General features: G+C 42.4%; 1 protein-coding gene across 2 annotated transcripts in view; it reads right to left on the reverse strand.

Annotated features, from left to right (window-relative positions):
* The window catches only part of CDK9 (cyclin dependent kinase 9), a 1,779,604-nt gene that overhangs the window by 773,983 nt on the left and 986,328 nt on the right, over positions 1-19,293 (reverse strand). The window lies entirely within an intron of this gene.

Here is a 19,293-nt window from a genome sequence, read left to right on the forward strand (position 1 = left end):
CACTTTGTTGTTTTCCAGGAACTAAATTACAGCTTTGGCCTAAAGCTGTTAAGTAGACAGCTTAATGGGTTAAGGGCAAGGCAGAACAATGGTGACAGAGGCACCCTGGAATATCCCCCTTTAAATTTTTATCCCTGCAATAATAATTTGTCCTTTATCATGGCTTAACTGCAAAGTGGTCTGCCACTGTTTCATGGTCACTGCAATACAGTTGATCAGTATGGGGTGTATGTTATACATTTTTAAGCACTCTTATCCATGAATGTGGGATACTATCAAATGGTTTTTGCAGTCAAATTCATGCCATACTTAGATTCTTCCCCTTTTTACAGTTCTCCACTACGACTAACAAATGTTCCTTTGTTCCATATGACTCTTATTGCCCTTTTATTCTACTGCCATAATTACGCTTTCTTCTAAATGACTATAAACTCTATCAGCATCAATTCCCATGTATAGTTTTATATGTCGTCAGAAGGCAAGTTATTGGTCTATAATATTTAGGGTAGCTTCCAGGCTCACTCAAGTAGGAGCATTGTTTTTCCTGTTGTTAGCCAGGTTGGTGTCTGTTCGGGGTGCGCATATAAATAGTTCTTACTCATGGCTAAATCTTCATGCAAAGATGTTAATACTTTTAACCAAAAGTTAGGTACTGCATCTGGGCCTGGGTTTTTCCAGGCTTTACTTAACTTTGTTTCAATCGTTCTGGCTGTTATTTCATCCCATTTTATATCCTGCACCTTTAAACATAATTTATTTTACTTCTTCTATCCATTTAGCATCTTTGCTATATTCCACAGGGTCTTCAAAGATTGTTTGTGTCTTTTGGCTTTTCCCGGTTAGGGGTCGCCACAGCGGAACTCTGGTCCGCTAATGATTGGCAGTAGATTTTTACGTGCTGGCTTGCCGGGCCTAACGCACAACCTTCAACAAAGGAACGCCCATTCACGCATGTTGCCACACAGAAGACGCTCTGAGAATCGAATGGGCAACGTCTAACTGAGGCGACAACGCTACCGTAGCACCACCACAGCAGTACAGGGTCTTCAAAGATACTTCTCCAAAATGTATCTATTTCTTCTTTTTTTTTTTTTTTTTTTTTTTTGTGGTCTTTCAAGTCCTTTTATCTTGTTTCCCAATTCTCTATAAAAACTTTCTGGGTCATCAATAAATTGCTTATTTTGTACTTTTCCTTTATATTTATCTGCATATCTTCCAAGTTTTCTGCATGTGCTGAAATTTTTAGTTTATTTGCAGTAGTGCATGATCGATCCTGGTCTGTTGTAATACTGCGCATTGCTTTTATCACATCTTTCTTAGTATTTTTGTTGATCTATTCCCTCTTTTCTACTTTTCTAACAGTGACACTTCTTGTCTTAGTTGTTTATAGTTCTCTATTTGATTTCTCACTTTCCTTTCCCTCACTAACCTGTGTTATTGTGGTAGAACTTTATCAGTTATCAATTTAGCTGCAAAGTAATATATCCTGTTTACTTCTGTTGCACTGCATGGATCTCTATGGACAGTCCTAATTACTGTGTTCATTTTTTTTAATCAGACTTCTGACTTTTTGGGCTTTATTGACCTTCTACACTCTATTTCTTTCATTGTTCTTAATATATGTAATTCAGAACGTGTGTGTCACTCAATTTCTCCATATCTTTTGGGTTTCTAATATAATGACGGGAATGGACCCCATGCCTAAGTCAAAGTACGATTAAAGTTCATGAAATTAATATTGTTTCACTCTGTCAGCCAGTAGTGCTCTTCACAGCACCAGCAATGTCCCCAATAATGACTCCTCCTGCAATTCGTACAGAGTTACATGGATTGGTAGCATATCTAAATATGACTGAAGACTCTTTTACAAGACCTGTTGCTCCTCCTACTATTGGAACTGTGTTTCTTTCTTCCACATTGCTCTCATTTCTGCCTGCAAATCTTGATATTTTATGACTTTGTCTCTGTACACAAGGCACTGTAGTCACTGGGTGTAGCGATTTCAATGAGCAATGCTACTTTTGTCTTCTTTTCTTGGAGCACTATATCTGGTTTTCTAGCATCTGTCTTTTGAAATGTTGGTAATGGGTGATCCCATGTGATGTAGACTTCATTTTCTATGATGGTTTGTGGCTCATGTTTTCAGAGTTTTTCAGCTACTTCGATACTATAATATTTGCACCATCCCCAGTGCAACAGTCTTGCTACATTATTATGCCTTTCAGTATACAGTCCTTCTGCCATTACTATGTTGCAACCAGCAATGAGGTATGCGACTGTTTCCAATTTGGTATTACAGAGCCTACATTTGTCTTTCTCCCACATGTTCAATGGACTTTGTAAACCAACATGTATGCAGCCCACTGTCTTGGGCTGCCAGTATGTGTGTGTCACAAATATGGACACAGTGATGAAAGTGTAGATTGCTATCAACATGTGTTCCCAAGTCTCAACACTGTGTTTAAGCTTAGAGGGCTGCCATGTATATCATAATTAGCATGGGTATTTCATTGCTAAAGGGAACAATGAGCCATTGTATGCTTTAAGGTTCAGTCTGAGTCTGGCACCAATTGTGTGTCGCAGCCCCTTCTGTAATATGTTACCATCACTGGGAGACTCTTAGTGCATCCAGTTACCAGTCATCTAAAAACTTGGTAAACCACAAGACATCTACCATTGCCTGCACTTCAGGGAAGTAATTTTCAAACAATTGAGGGCCCAGCACAAATCCTTGTGGTATACTAATGGTAAATGCCTTCTGGCAGAGGTGCAGTCTCCAACTTTGAAAGTGAATGTTATGTGAGTCAGTTGCCTAACCCTGTATTACTGTATGGCTTAATTCCCACATGGGAGATCTTCAGTATGACCCATGAACGGGAGATAGTGTCAAAGGCCTTGGATAAGTCAACATAGGTAGCATGCCCTGTTATCCCTCATCCAAGTCTGTGGGGTTAGTGTCCAAGAAGTCCACCAGGTTCAATGAGCAAGATCTAACCTTGACAAAAACAACATGGGTAGGGTCAAGTGTGTTGAAGGTCACCTATGTCTCTGTGGATATGGTCCATTCTGATTCCCTCCCTAGCCTTGCAGATAGGTCTCTAGGCATATGAGTCAACAGCTGTAGCTGTGCATGTTTCCAGATTGATGTACATTGCCAAGCACACATTTGATATTACATTTTGTACTATGGTTGATATATAGGTGGAAACAGTACTGAGACACCAGGGTTGTAGTGCTGGGGGGGTGGCAACAGATGGATGTACTGTAAATATGCAACATATTGTTAGACAGGGTTTTCGGTCTGTAATGTTTACACATATAAGTTCATGTAATACACAGAGAATGGACAGTAAACAGCAGTAATACAGAATATGTACAGTTCCAAAGCATGATGGTTGGCAAAGTGTATACACATGCGAGATGCACATTTGCGCGTAAATAAGCAGTGCACAAATGCTAACCACATTGTTAAAATCTGACAGCACTGAGTTTATGAAATACACTTGCTGCTTAACTGGCTCTGTGGCAGCACATGGCAATGCATGTATACATTCCTTGATGGAACCAGCTGATACTGGGTTCAAATACAGGTTTATCTAATACATTTAAATACATTGCCTCCATATCTAATACTTTTAAATACATGTAAATACACTGCCACTGTTCCCCATTGCTGCTCGTTGGTGTGTGATGCACATCTTAATGTAAAAAAATCCTTAAAGAAGTGAAATGGGTAGACAGGACGGTGGTGAAATGGGAAACAAGCAGGGGAAGAACAAAGGGAAAGCAGGTCAGGAGTGTGCTGGAGGGACATAGGGCAAAATGCTTCTCTTTAACAGTGTAAAGTGAACATATGTCGAAAATATTAACTGAATTTGGACGGTCACCTCCAGAGAGAGGGGTAACCACTATACAATCATGTTGTATAGCCAATTGAAAAAGTGCATCATGAAGACGTGTGCGAAATGGAGAGCTATGTATCAGACTTTTTTTTGTAGAGTCAGAGGAATGTTGGTAAGGGATGTAGGTATATCTGGGTGAGGTACGTTGAGTAGGTGAGGAAGAAATTGCAGACATACAAGACAAAAAGAAACAAGAACGGTGATGGACATAAAAGGTAGGGACATGCCATGATAGGGCTGAGGGTGGAGACATCCTGAACCCATGCTTATCAAGCTGGATGAGTCAAATCCTCACCCACTGGACCATCATTCATCACTGTCACCTCACTCCACTGCTGGCTGGAGTGCTTAATGTCTTCTCCTCCTCCTGGTACATTGCAAAATGAAGGAGGGCAGCCTGTCCTGCAGGTGTAAGCGTGCACCAACCATGTGACACACAACCATATGCACCATCCTCGGCAATTCAGTGAGGGTGATAAAATCACCACATCCATCACTGCTCTTAGAGGGTACCACTAGACCGGCATCCGGGGCAGGACTACCTGAGGGGGCTTCAGAGGCGGAGCTGACAGTTTGGCTGCCAGATGTGTTGGGCAAGATTGCTGTGCTGGAGCCGATGGAGTGGGGGCAGGTGGACTCTACGGGGCAGGCCTACCCCACTGTGCTGGGGAGCATTTAGTGATGAGGTACACATGGATAACTAACACATTTTAATGACATTTAATAAAATTAAAAAATATATATAAAAAAATAAAGCAAAAATAAAATAGAGAGAGATGAGGATTGGGGTGAGGAAAAAAGAGAGAAAATTAGTACCTTCATATGTGACATACAATACATTAATACAATTATTTGACAATTATCTTAACCTTTATTTTTAAGACTACCAACTCCTAACGGATAACTTTTACTTTTAAGACTACCAGCTCCTTAAAGATGCACGCTATACTAGAGATTGCAGCAAGTACTCCTTGACATGTGCATATATCACACATATGCATGTTCCAGTTATACAGACTTTAGTTTACAGGAGGATGTTTGTGCCACTTGTATAGATATTTGAATTTAATTTAAATATAATTGAAGAATTAACAGTATTGTATAGTTGGGATGTGTGGTATTTGAACCTGCAACCTCTGATTAAAGTCTAATATTGCACTCTTGGTTTGTGCTACAGACTAATGCATGCATACTTGTTTTTACAGTTGAGATATGTATGCTCAGTTTAATACAATTTTATAAAATACCAAAAAAAAACTAAGTATTAATGCTACAATAACACTATTCTTGAGCATACCACATGCTTCCCTCATCCTCACTAATCTAGCCCCATGGGTTTGGACATGTACCTCACAATCATGGGTAGCAGTGGAAAAAAACAGAACAGAATACCATTATGAATACCAGTCTTGCCTATACTCAGCTTTTAAGTCTTACAAGTAGTCACTGTAGTTGATACTTACACATATGTGGTATGCCCTAAATTCCCCAATGCAATGGTCTAGGGTATCCATCTTCCACCGTAGGTACTGCAGTGATGCCTACATTGGTCACCAGTGTGCAGGATACCAGTGGCACTGGCCAAACTATCCCAAGCTTTGGACTTATAATGGGAGGTAGAATAGTGCCCCTGCAGAAGCCTCACAGTGGTTCTTTACTATGAGTCCAATAAAAACCCTGGACTCATGGACACCCAATCTTTGTGCCCTAAACCTGACACCTTCACAACAAACTCCTGTCATGTCTGCTATGGATCTAGTGCAATGGAGAATAAGAAGTTATGTACCTACCATAACGTTCCATCTTAGTTGTCTTCTTCTTGCCTTCTTTCTTGCTGGTTGGGTTCGGAACCAATCCTCGGCTCCGACTCGGCCATCTTCAAAAGCTCGAGAGCTACTTAATGGCTCGAGGCCCCCCTCTATCCCATGATGCCTGGTGCTAGATACCCAGATCTTGTTTGGTAAGTCTAACTGCAGACATAATAATACAGAAATCCTATCCTGGAATGCATAAATCCTACTGGAGAGACTACTAGTCAGAAAGAATAGCCAGAGAAGACTCAGCCAGTGAGAAAAAAACATAAGGAACTCTTCTTGGTCTACTAGGATAGGGGGATGGAGGGTAGGATGCAAGAAAGAAGGCGAGAAGAAGACAACTAACATGGAACGTTATGGTAGGTACATAACTTCTTAATGTTAAGTTGACTATCTTGCCTTCATTCTTGCTGGTTGGGACAGCGTCCCTAGCACCTCAATCCTTGGTGGCTCATTGGAACAGACTCTTCAGAACAGTGGAACCAAAATCAGCTCTGCTCCTGGAGGCCACATCCAGCTTATAATGTGAAATGAAGGTATGAGGATTGGCCCATGTAGCTGCCGCACAAATAGCTTCCATTGGCAATCTTGCCTGAAAAGACACTGAAGTAGCTAGAGCTCTAGTGGAGTGACCTTTTGGTTTAGCAGGAAGCTCTTTATTCCTTAGCTGATATATAAATGTAATAGACGTCAACCACCTAGATAAGGTTACTTTCGACACTGGTAGACCTTGTTTACCGTCAGCATAGTACAGGAACAGCTGGTCTGATTTTCTGATTTGCTTAGTTCTATGCAAGTAAAAATGTAACTTTCTATGAACATCCAACTGATGCAATTTGTACTCCGCCTTGTTGGAATAATTTGGAAAAAAACACAGAGAGATCAATAGACTGATTCAAATTATTGTCAGAAGAAACCTTTGGAAGGAAGGAAGGATTAGTCCTGAGAGAAACTCTGTCATTGTGGAAAACTAGATAAGGAGGGCGAACACAAAGAGCCTGAAGATCAGAAACTCTTCTGGCTGAAGTAATTGCAACCAGAAGAAGGGTTTTCCAAGAAAGAAACTTCAAAGAACAAGAAGCTGCAGGTTCAAAGGGGGGCAGTATCAGGGAAGCTAAAATCAAATTTAGATCCTACGGAGGCGGGGGATCTCTCACTGGGGGTCTGAGTAAAGTAGTCCCTTTGAGAAAAGCTTTACAAAGCTTATGGGACATAATACTAGTATCTGACAGGCCTGTATGAAAGTTTGAAATTGCAGCTAACTGAACTCTAATCGTGGTAGAAGAAGATCCAGCATGAAATCGTTCCGCTAAAAAATCCAAAATATGGTGCACAGGGGCTGAAAAGGGATCTATATTCCTGGCCTCTGCCCAGAAAGGGAAATGTTTCCACTTACTAGCATAAGTCTTTCTAGTGGTAGACTTATGCAATGATGAGATGATTTCATGCACCGAGTGGGAGATGTTCGGAAGCCTGGCTAAGGTCGGAAGTGGAGCAACCAAGCAGTGAGCTGGAGAGATTGAAGGGATTGGTGCAGCCTGCCCGATTGATGGATCAGGAGGTCTGGAACTGGGTCCAGGGCTGCTCCAGAAGGTGATGATGCAAGAACGGGAACCAAATTTGTCGAGGCCAGTAAGGGGCAATGAGGATCATCTTGCATCCCAATGTGGTAGCTTTCTGTATTAGTTTGGGAATCAGGGGAAATGGAGGGAATGCATAAAGAACTCCCTGAGGCCAATCGTGAACTACAGCATCTCTGGGGGAGTGTCCGGGAAGAGGGAGGAGAGAGAAGAAATTGTTGCACTTGCTGTTGAAAGGGGTGGCAAAAAGGTCGCAGCAAGGCTGACCCCATTTGCAGAAGATTTGGTCCGCCACTGTCTGATTGAGAGACCACTCGTGAGGCATGAGAATTGCTCTGCTCAGCCTGTCCGCTATAACGTTGGACTTCCCAGGGATGTGCGCTATCAGAAACATTTGGGAAGAGATTGACCACTGCCAGAGTCTGAGTGCTTCTCGACATAGGGGGTAGGACCTGGTTCCGCCCTGCTTGTTGATATACCACACTACTGACATATTGTCTGTCTGAATTGCAATGGTCCTGGTGGGAAGAGAGTTCTGAAGAGCTTGCAATGCCAAAAGCACGGCCCTCATCTCCAAGACATTGATATGCAGATAGTACTCGTGAGGCTGCCAGGTGCCTTGGACTGTTCTGCCCTAAAAATGCCCCCCCCCCCACCTGATCAGGGAGGCATCCGTGGTCACCGTAGCCACTGGAGGAGGAAGAGCAAATGGTCTGCCCTGGGGTACTGATGGGGAAACCATCCACCAAGCAAGTTGGTTTTTGCATGTCTGTGTGATCATTATCTTGTGAGACATTGGAAGTTGCTGGAAAGACCATTGGATGAACAGCATCCACGGAAGAATCCTCATATGAAAATGAGCAAGGGGAACTAGTATGATAGCCGCTGCCATGAGACCCAAGGTTTTTAGGATGAATCTGGCCTGAATTTTTTTGCATCCTAATAAGACCTGCATAAGTCAGCGAATGTCTAGCACTCTGTCGAATGGAAGTCTCGCTGATATGTCCTTTGTATTTAAGTTTGCACCTAGAAAGGTAATAGATTGACAAGGCGACAATGCAGACTTTTTGAAATTTATTGTGATACCTAGTTTGGAGCAAGTTTGGATGGTGTAGTCTCTGGCTTGTAGCAGGTGATGTCTGGTGGTAGCAGTAAGGAGCCAGTCATCTAGATATGGAAACACCTGGAATCCTTGCCGTCTCAGGTGAGCGGTAACTACTGCCAAACATTTGGTGAACACCCTGGGGGCTGTGGTGAGACCAAAGGGCAGAGTTCTGAACTGATAATGACGGGCTCCCAGCCGGAAGCGGAGGAATCTTCTGGAGCGTCTGTCCATTTTGATATGGTAGTACGCGTCCTGAAGATCTATGGAGCACATCCAATTGTCCTGACCCAGAAAGGGTAAAATGGACTGTAGTGTGACCATCTGGAACTTCGTTCTTTGAACAGACCTGTTTAGTCTGCTGAGATCCAGAATGTGTCTCCAGTCCCCTGTCTTTTTTGGTACCAAAAAGAACCTTGAGTAATTCCGGATCCTTGCTGGTCTGCTGGGACTGGCTGGATGGCTCTTTTGCTTAGCAGTTTTGATATTCCTTGAACTGCCTGATCCCTTAGATTGGGTGGAACATCTGGAAGGGATTTGTTGGGAATGTAGGGGCTGCAAAAGAAGGAGATTTTGTAGCCTTCGGATATGATAGACAGTACCCATTTATCTTGCGTTATACTTTGCCAGGCTTTTGGGTACAGCGATAAACTCCCGACTGCCTCCGAAGGTGGGCAGCACCACAGGGATGCTGGAAGGGCTCGTCAGAGAAAGATTCACTGTTGCCCTGATTTTGCAGACCCCCTCTGCCCAGAGGGCGGCGTCCATTGTTGTTCCCTCCTCTGCCCCTGGAGGGGAACTCTCCACGTGTGTCAGGCACGGCTCCCTGGGGTTTCCAGAACCACATCTTCCCACTCTTCTGACCTTTGGGATATGGTCTAGAAGGAGTGGAAAAACGGACTCCCACAGCAGAGAGAGTTTTGCCTTCCTACTCACACCTGGTAAGGGTATCCTTCACCTGTGGTCCAAAAAGAGCAGAACCATCAAAGGGGGTGTTGGTGAAAGACGCCCTGAAGGGTTCCACAAAGTTACATAACCACATCCAAGCATGCCTCCTCAAGGCCACGCCTGTGCCTGCAGCCCTACTTGCACCATCGGCTGCATAAGAGATGAGCTGCATGGAGGAGTTTACTAACGAGTTAAGAGTCGCCAGCTGGGAGGCAACCTTAGCCTGGGCCCCCGCAGCTGATGGATCTTGAAGGGCATCTCCTAGCTCTTTAAGGAGATCCCTTTGAAGGTGGGTAAAGTGGCACAAGTAGTTCAGCGACCTCATGGAGAAGGTCGCTGAGGAAAACATCCACTTCCCATATCTGTCCATCGTCCTAGATTCCTTATTAGGGGGATGGAAAGATGAAGTTTCAGCCAACTCCTTTTTGTGGCCGCTGCTACCACCATGGCATCAACGGGAACACCCTTTGTCAGAAATTACTTGTCCTGTGGTGCAGTAATAAATTTTGTGGGTCTTCGGGGGGTTGGTTCCACTGTGTCTGGGGCTGACCATGCCTTCCGAGCCACCACCGACATCAGTGGATCGAAAGGCGGAGACACCCAGGAGGTGGAGGGTCGGGAACCAAACACGTCCAGGAATACCGACTCATCCTCGGAAGGGTTAAGGGTCATCCAGTTCCCCCTCTGCCTATGTATCTCAAGTATGTCTGAGAAAGAGACGTCCTCAGAGGGGGATCTCAGGGACCCTTCCGAATCCTCTAAGTCGGTATCTGAAGTGACAGACTTAGGGGAGTCAACATGCTTCCTCTTGCATTTCCTCTTTCGAGGGGGCTCCTCTGAATGATCAGGGGAGGCCTCAGAAGAGGAAGATACACCCAATGAGGTTCCCTGGAGCACTTGTTCCCCACGCTTGGGGTCTGGAGGAGGGGCAGAGGCAGATGCAGGCACCAAAGGGGGAGGAGCCGATGAGGCTGATCGTGGGGCTGACTCAGAGGCCAGCATACTCCTCATGACATCGAAGGTGCCCCCTCCCTATAGTGGAGAAGGCTCCGGCTCTGAAGAGACCGGAATCCTTCCCGGCACCAAGAGAGACTGCTCCAAAGCTGATGTAGGAGCCAAACTCACCTGCGCCAAAGCTCCGAGAGGGAGAACGGGGTCGGACAAGGGTCCGATGCCACTCGCCCCCTCGGAGCAGACAAGGGAGTCCTAGCGCCCAGATCCCTCCAAGGACGGGACCATGGAGGCAATCGGAGCAGACGATGGAACCGAAAGGGTAGGTATCAGCGCCGACGGTTCCACGATCTAAGCCCCAACAAGCTCCGAACTCAAGGGGTGAGTCGAAGGAGGAAGCTACTGCAGAGATGGGTGGAGCCGAACCCTGATGAGGGGGGCTGGATAACATTTTAGCCAGGGCCTGCGATTTTAGAAGCCTGCTCACCACTCTCTCCACATCATGGTCAAATAGTCTAGAAGACCGAGAAGAGTGGGATCGGTGACTTCGCTCCGACTGTAACAGAGGCGACCCCGGAGCCGAGTGTATCAACTCTAGGGATGGAGATCTAGAGCATTTTCGGCTCCCTGACGGTTCTGACATCAGAGTCGGGGCCGACTGGGAGGCAGGTACTTCGGTTCCAGCTGGAACCGAAGTTGAAGCAGATGCCACACCCGTCGGCTCCGTCGGCTTAGAGGGTTTCACTGGCTGGACCTTAGCCGGTGACCCTTCAGGTTTGAGCAAATCCCTAAGGATTAGCTTATTCCTATGCTCCTGAAGGACTCTTGGACTAAAGGCATGGCACACCGAACAAGAGTCCTGCAGGTGTAGGGCACCCAAACAGTAGACACAAGAAGTGTGATCATCTGTCAGTGACATCTTCTGACAGCATGAGTCACACTTCTTGAAACCAGATACTTTCGTATCTTTGGACATTCCTGTAAAAGGAAATATCAATCGCAGTGAGGAAACATTATTACACTTTATTCAGTTTTTAAACACAAGTAGTGATTATTTGAAATTCACTCATTCATATAACAAGGATGGTATGGCTTACCTTGACACATTAGTATATTTACAAATGGGTTCACTACAATCAAAACTTCACAGAAAGGAGACGTTTTCCAATGATTATTTGGCATATGGAAGTTGTCATCCCAAGAAGTTAAAACAAAACATATACAAGGGTCAATGTATAAGGGCCATGAGAATGACATCTGAGTATGGTATATTATTGGATGAAATAGGATACATCCATACCATGTTTTATGAGAGAGGTTATCCCCAGAAATTATTGGATAAGGTAGATCAATATGTATTAGGTTTATTGGGTACAACGTACAAACCCTTGTTAGGTTTAGGTAACAAAGTGGATAAAGTTAATGGACTTAATGGTAATCAGCCATCGAGTGACAAATTTGAAGGACATCATCCAAGAGCTTTTATAATTTTATACAGTCAGAGAACAGATGACGTGATACAAATTATTAAAAACTATTGGTACATTTTGTCCAGTGATGAAACTATAAGGAAAATATTAGGAGACAAACCTGGAATAGTATACAAGATGGGAGCTAATATTAAGAGATATTTAAAGAAGAGTAGTATATCAAGAGAAGCAAATGTAAGAGGTATAGACCAACACACCACCAAATGTGGATCTTGCAGTCAATGTTGTCATATTTTTGACAAAAAGGAAATTATTTTACACAATATATTTAGACCAAAAATTAGATTAATCAAGGGGAATTGTAATTCCAAGATGGTTGTGTATATAGCTATTTGTCAAGAGTGTTCAAGTTATTACGTTGGAAAAACGGAAAGGAGTTTAAAAAAACGCATCTATGAACACACTTACAATATTAGAAGGAAGGATCAGAAAAGTGCTTTGTACAAGCATATTGAAATAAATGGCCCTAAACATCTATTCAAATTTGTCTTATTAGCTATTGTCAGGACTGATCCCAGAGGTAGAGATGTCAAAAAATGTTTAAGTTATTGTGAAGTATGGTGGCAGCTATACACTGATGCCACCACACCTCCGGGACTTAATGATAGCATTTCCATGAAGGCTATCCTTGAGGTCAACATGTAGAATACAATACACATAGCAAGATCATGATCGAGACACGGTCTTCAATTTTTATTATACAAATCTTACTATATTTTGTACTAAAATATAATGGGAGCTTAGTAGTACACTATTAGAGTTAATTCTTGCAGTTGTAGTGCATTTATGTATTTTTCAGTCAGGTCTTGTAACAACACTCGCTGAATAGTTTATAAGGTTGATAAATGGCTGAGTACGCATATACAGCCATTTAAGGGGACATTTTATATTTTAACATTTTAATATCGTATTTAAATATTTTATAATTTACACAAGATTGTTTTTATCTATCATTCATATAGTATTTTGTTTTAGATTAAATATTGTGTGGGTAGCAGAATTTCAAATTCTGTAATGATTTGACAGCACGCTTACTGTGCCTTTAATTTTTGAAATGGTGTTTATCATTTTGGCGCCTTTGAAATTTTAAAAGACAGACTTTTGAATTTACTGGTGTTCTGAAGAAGCCCATAGGTAATGGGTGAAAGCGCTTAACCTATTGTCAATTCAGTTCGTTGCATTTTCAGTGCGCGTTTAATTCTTGTAATGTTTTCAGTTGGGACCACAAGTCCAATGTTTTAAAAGTTTATATTCAGCTTGAAACACAGTGTCCATTCGGCTGTTAGTGTTTTATGTCAAATAAATTCATTGGTTTTATTTTTAAATCTGTGGATGGCGTTTTGAAATGGATGTACGTGGTTATCAGTAGCTGTGTGGCATCAAAGGGAACTAACCGTATTGCCCTAGCAGTATCGAGCTGTAATCGTTCTCTGAGCAGTATTTCTGATCATTTACACATACAATTGCATAGTGTTATTAAGGATGTAACGAAAGCAATTCCACAGCGGTGTGAGTAACAGTTTTGGGTTTATTCTGCAAGGAGCGGTTTTTGTTACGAACTTTGTGACTGCATTATTCAATGGTGTAGGAGTACACTTTGGTACTCCATGGCTACAACATTCTTAAGTTCTTGTCTTGAAAATTACAACTAGTTGCCTTTGGTTTATTTACACAAACTTATGCACAGTGTAATCTAGGACTTAGCGAAATAATTTTATAGTGGTCTGAGCAACAGTTTTGGTTCATTCTGCAAGGAACAGTTTTTGTTACGAACTTTGTGACTGCATTATTTAACGGTGTTGCAGCACTTATTGGTACTCCGTGGCTACAATATTTTCAAGTACTTGTATTGAAAATTATTACTAACAATAAAATAGAAAAATATGACCTGAGCCAGCAAAAGCAACCTCGCAGCAGAAGTGGCAAACGAGATCTGGGTATCTAGCGCCAGGTATCATGGGATATAGGGGGGCCTCGAGCCAGTAAGCAGCTCTCGAGCTTTTGAAGATGGCCGAGTTGGAGCTGAGGATCGGCACCGAACCCAACCAGCAAGAATGAAGGTGAAATAGACAACTTAACATTGATGCTTTCTTGCCAGTTCCAGTCATCGCATTTACTGGGAGTGTGCACACTGGCTGAACATCTTGTGCTCCGCTTACCATCGCACAAACATGGTGCTCAGCAGTGCATACTTCCAAGCACTATGCTTGCAGGATGGTAAGCTGAGCACAACAGTGGCAAGCAGTGAAGCATTACATAATTTCAGTTGCACTTTCACGGTTATTGGATGTACTGACAGTTGTGTATGCGTGTTAGGCAAATGTAAAGGCCATGCCAGTCCAGATAGCAGAAATATACTTACAGAAATATAGTACACAGTATACCCACAGTCATGCATGTGATAATAAATGTGAGAATACATAGATATATACATATAACTGACACAATACTAGTGTTTCAGCTCTCATACATATATCAGCTCCATTATATGAAGTGTCATAAGACAGTGACTATAATGGGAAATGGAACAACAGTAGAAGTGTATTGAATATCCTGTATTCAAACCCAGGACTGTGTGCATGGTAGCCCTACACTTAGATCTGTTGTCACAAGAAGGTTGAAAAAACACTTCTTTATGTTGCAGTTCATATTTATAAACTGCAATGTCAACACTAAAAGGTTGCACTAGAACCCAGGACATTCGTTATCCAGCCCTGCACTTACATCTACTGCCACAGGACTAGTTACATCACATTCCCCATTTTACAACACATTCTTAAGGTCTGTCTGTTAACTGCCGCACAATTTCACTTAGTGGGTTTGTGCAATGCTCAGTAGTATTAAATGAATGCAGCTGGCTTCTATTTTTGGCTGTCTGGGTCCTGTCTGGCCAGTTGTCCAGTTTGCGCAGTGCCGCACTTTGCACAAATGAAATAAGCACAGCCAAATCTGACATTAAGTTTTCTCCAGTTCCTGTGTTTGCACTAAGCAATGCATCACATAAACAATAGCCCCCAAAAAAATAAAGAAAAAGAAGGAAGTAGTAGCTGAAATGAGGAAAAGCTATCTATGACACACACTCTAGAAAATGCTAGTACACATGAGATATTTCTACACAGGTCTTGATTTAAACTCTCACTTCAATGCACCTTCAGAATCCAGGATGGGTGCCATATTCCTCTTTGCCACACAAACAGCTTTGCAGCAAAGAACTAAACTCAGTCTGTGCACAACCAACTGCAACAGCATCTACAGTGATATCAAACCACGCAAGTGTTATTTGTACATTTATTAGTTTTGGATGTCCTAGTGATCACAAAACCTGTCATTATTGCTTGCAAATATACAGCTCTGTCTTACATTTCTGTGTTCACGGCTTAGATAAATGAAGAATGGCCAACAATCTGAGGCGTGCAGTATGTAAACCATTCTATATCTATGACCTTAAAATGTATGAGGATATTAAGCAGAAATAATATCATATGGAGTTCCTAACAAATGAAGGGCAGGTTAAATGTTAATGAACACACTCCGCAACTTGTGTGCTGCTTACTTATATTTCTAACCTTACATCTAAAACTTTGCAAGTCTAACGTGACACACCCACTGCATGTAGGGCAGGATGCAGTGCTGTTGTGTTTTCCTTCTCCCAACCACTAATCATTCACAGTTGCAATCAATTAAAAACAAACATTACACTATGCTTCCATCTCCTACATGGATCCGAATTTTTGGGATTCAGCAGTTCTAATACTGAGTTAAGTCTTCATTTGCATCTTCACTGTGCTAACAGACTTGAATCTACACCATATAAAAAGGCAACCATGTGGCTAGGCAAACTGATGGTGAGGAAACTTGCTTATGTTAGGAAGACTGCAGAGAAGCTATTCTTCAGAAAATATCTGCACAGAGGAGTACTGAACTTCAGAAGGTATGCTTTAATTTGGTCAGCTACATATGCCGGAATGTATTTAAGAAATATCTGATGCAAAGGCTTTTACACTTATCTGTATGCATTCGTTAGAAGTGTACTGATGGCATGGGCATGATTGCCAAGCCATTTCAGAGGTATACATGATTGCCAATACATGAAAATGGAATGCTGTGTGATAAATATGTACAAAAGTTTCAGGGACAGTTCCTTTGATAGCACTTTTAGCATTTCTAAGATGGTTTGTTAGCAAAATGAATCATTTTTCTGTTCTTTTGGGGGGGGGGGTAGCAAAGGTGAGTTAATGTTATGGCACAAACAAGGGTCTATTTTTGTGGGGGTGAGTTAATATTGTGGCACAAACAAGTGTCTATTTTTGTGGGGTGAAAAAGGTGAGTTAATATTGTGGCGCAAACAAGGGTCTATTTTTGTGGGGTGAAAAAGGTGAGTTAATATTGTGGCACAAACGAGGGTCTATTTTTGTGGGTTGAAAAAGGTGAGTTAATATTGTGGCACAAACAAGGGTCTATTTTTGTGGGGTGAAAAATGTGAGTTAATATTGTGGCACAAACAAGGGTCTATTTTTGTGGGGTGAAAAAGGTGAGTTAATATTGTGGCACAAACAAGGGTCTATTTTTGTGGGTTGAAAAAGGTGAGTTAATATTGTGGCACAAACAAGGGTCTATTTTTGTGCGGTGAAAAAGGTGAGTTACTATTGTGGCACAAACAAGGGTCTATTTTTGTGGGGTGAAAAAGGTGAGTTAATATTGTGGCACAAACAAGGGTCTATTTTTGTGGGGTGAAAAAGGTGAGTTAATATTGTGGCACAAACAAGGATATGTTGCTCTTGTTACTCTCCTTGTTTTGCATCCTGCCTATTGCTCCTATTTCACATCTCTAGCCTGTTTTGTGTTTCTCCAGTGGGTAATACTGAGTCATTACCGTTCCGGTTTGTTCTGTAAACAGTCATTTTGTAGCTATATGATACTTTGGTGTATTATCCTGTTGTCTTTTAGGACACCTAGGAGTATGCCACCCATACATGTCAATCCTTAGACTCCCCACTCACTGATGCTGGGAACCAGGTGATTGTGGATGCCTTTAAGCTACATGGTGGTTTTCTGTTGGAAAGGAGATAGAGAGATATGGCTTGTAGGATGCAAACATAGCACCAGATAGTAGCTGATGTGAATGCCATGATCAATGTGCATGGAGGCGAGCAGCTGCAGTGAGCCATAACCTACTGGGGAACTACCACTAACACTCAGTGAAGAGTTCCAGACAGCTCCCAGAACAGTGCAGTGCAGTATATGCTAGATGTCGGAGTAACAGTTTCAGAAACAGCAAACATCCCGGGAGGAGTATGTGAGTAGGCGGAAGATTTTAGGCCCCTAGGTGGTGAGTGAGTGTGCTATGCATTGTCTCTTAGCCAAGACAAGGACATACTGAGCATGCCTACATCTGCCTACACCCACAGCAGCTGGTGGTCCCCCCCCCGATCCCTCATCTGCCTGTGGCTGTAGTGACCTTTGCCTTGGTGGTGGGATATGTACCCCTTCCCCTTGTTGATCCTAGTGAAGCGGTTTCCTCAGGATTTTGTTGTGTAACATGACACATACTATGAATATTTCTGTACATGTATGTGGATTGTACTGTAGGGCTCCCTCAGATTTATCTAGGCAGTGGAATCATGATTTCAACAGCCCAAAGCACTCTGTATGATATTTCTGGTTTGTGTGTGTGCCTCATTAAGGTGTTCTCTGGGTTTGTGTGCATTTCTGATGGGTGTCATCAGCCACAGTTTCCGTGCATAACCAGCACCCACAGTAGATGATCCTGTGGGATATTCCCCCCCTAGCAAACATCTGGTACAGTTGGGAGGTGTGCCAGATATGAGAGTCGTGGTACCTGCCAGGGTTGCCAGTACTTACGTTCAAGATGATTCCCTTGGCATTATACATGACTTGGCAGTTGACAAAGTAATAGCCCTTTCTGTTTATATAGAGCCTACTCTGTTCCCCAGTTGGTGCCTTCATTTCTATGTGTGTGTGTGCAATATATGGAACCGACTACTTCAGGACAGTGTGCTACATGGTATAACTCTTGCATATTTTGGCCCTCTTCTTAGAGCTATGGGGAAAATATATGTGGTCACTGCCATGTTGGAGCAGAACATTCAGGAATTGTGGAGGATCCCGGACGCCGATTGCCTGTGACACCCCCAGTATACACCCTGCTGGTCTCTGAAATGCACCTGTAACTAAGATTCTATGGGGTACACATATCTTTGTTTCCACTAGGATGGGTTCCCCTCAGTTAGCTCTGGCTCTGAGTTGAAGACAGCAGAGGTTGCAGAATTACTGTAGTATGTCCCTGTCTACCCTGTACCTCTCTACAATTTCCACATCATGTAGGCTCTGAAAAATTAAATGGGGCCTGAAAACTCTTCTTCTAGGTCTAGGCCTATTAGCAGCAGCAGCATTGACTTCAGCTTGTACACATACAAATGAATTAAAGCAGTAGCAGCCACTAACACTCTATCCATGTAGATTCTCGTCTGTGGTTGTATTCAAAAAGTTTTGGACTTCACAGGAGAAAACAGCATGGACTCTACATGGATGCTTTATAGCTTGTTGAATAGCTCCACCATGTTGGATTGGTTAATTAGCATGCATTTCCACTGCTTATGCTGTAATTAGCATGCAATTCCAGTGTTTATGCTGTAATTAGCATGCAATTCCACTCCTTATGCTGTAATTAGCATGCAATTCCACTCCTTATGCTGTAATTAGCATGCCATGGTTTTTACCTTGTTTGCATGGCGGTACGTGCCTCTACACTGTGCTTACTGAATGCAAAACTGTCTGCACCCATGTGCACGTTGCAATGCGCACACTGTGAAAAATGACTATGTAGGCTTTATTGAATCTCCTTGCATATGTTTATTAACCCATGTCTATTAACTCACACTTAGGATCCTTATCTTACAAAAAACATGTACTCAAACTCCTGTACTATTGCCTGCATCTTCAATACGAGTAGGAGGTAACAAAACACTTCCCCTTTGTCCTCCCCCCTCCCCAACACATACTATTTTTTTCCTCTTTTCTTTCTCCCTCCATTCCCTTCTTAACCTCATTTGACTCGCGCCTTACTCTCCTTTCACACCCCAGGCCCAAAAATTGTACATACTGTAAATACTTTGTTTTACTTTTATTTTCTCTATAGAAACATTAAGCTGCTTAATATTATGACAGTGTACATCTACTATTCTTGCCTGTTTTAATTCTTGTCTTGTCTAACTATGATTTTGTCAAATGATGTTACATACACATTATCCTTGTACATCTTTTGCATGGCTTCTCTTTCATTATCACTTTTGCAGTGACATTAAAGTTTCTTGCCTCTTTGGTTATATTTCTAGTGTACTGAGCCTGAAAATAGTCTAGGGATTAGTGCTCTATCTTGGTAAATGAACTTTAAATAGATAATAAAGTTCATCTGTGTAACTTAATTACTCTACACATCTTATCTTTGAGAAGCATAGCAGACAACACCAAGCAGAATAAGCCACT

Source organism: Protopterus annectens, chromosome 16.part0 (assembly GCF_019279795.1).
Source record: "Protopterus annectens isolate FY-2018-M chromosome 16.part0, PAN1.0, whole genome shotgun sequence".
In the NCBI taxonomy this organism is placed as follows: domain Eukaryota; kingdom Metazoa; phylum Chordata; order Ceratodontiformes; family Protopteridae; genus Protopterus; species Protopterus annectens.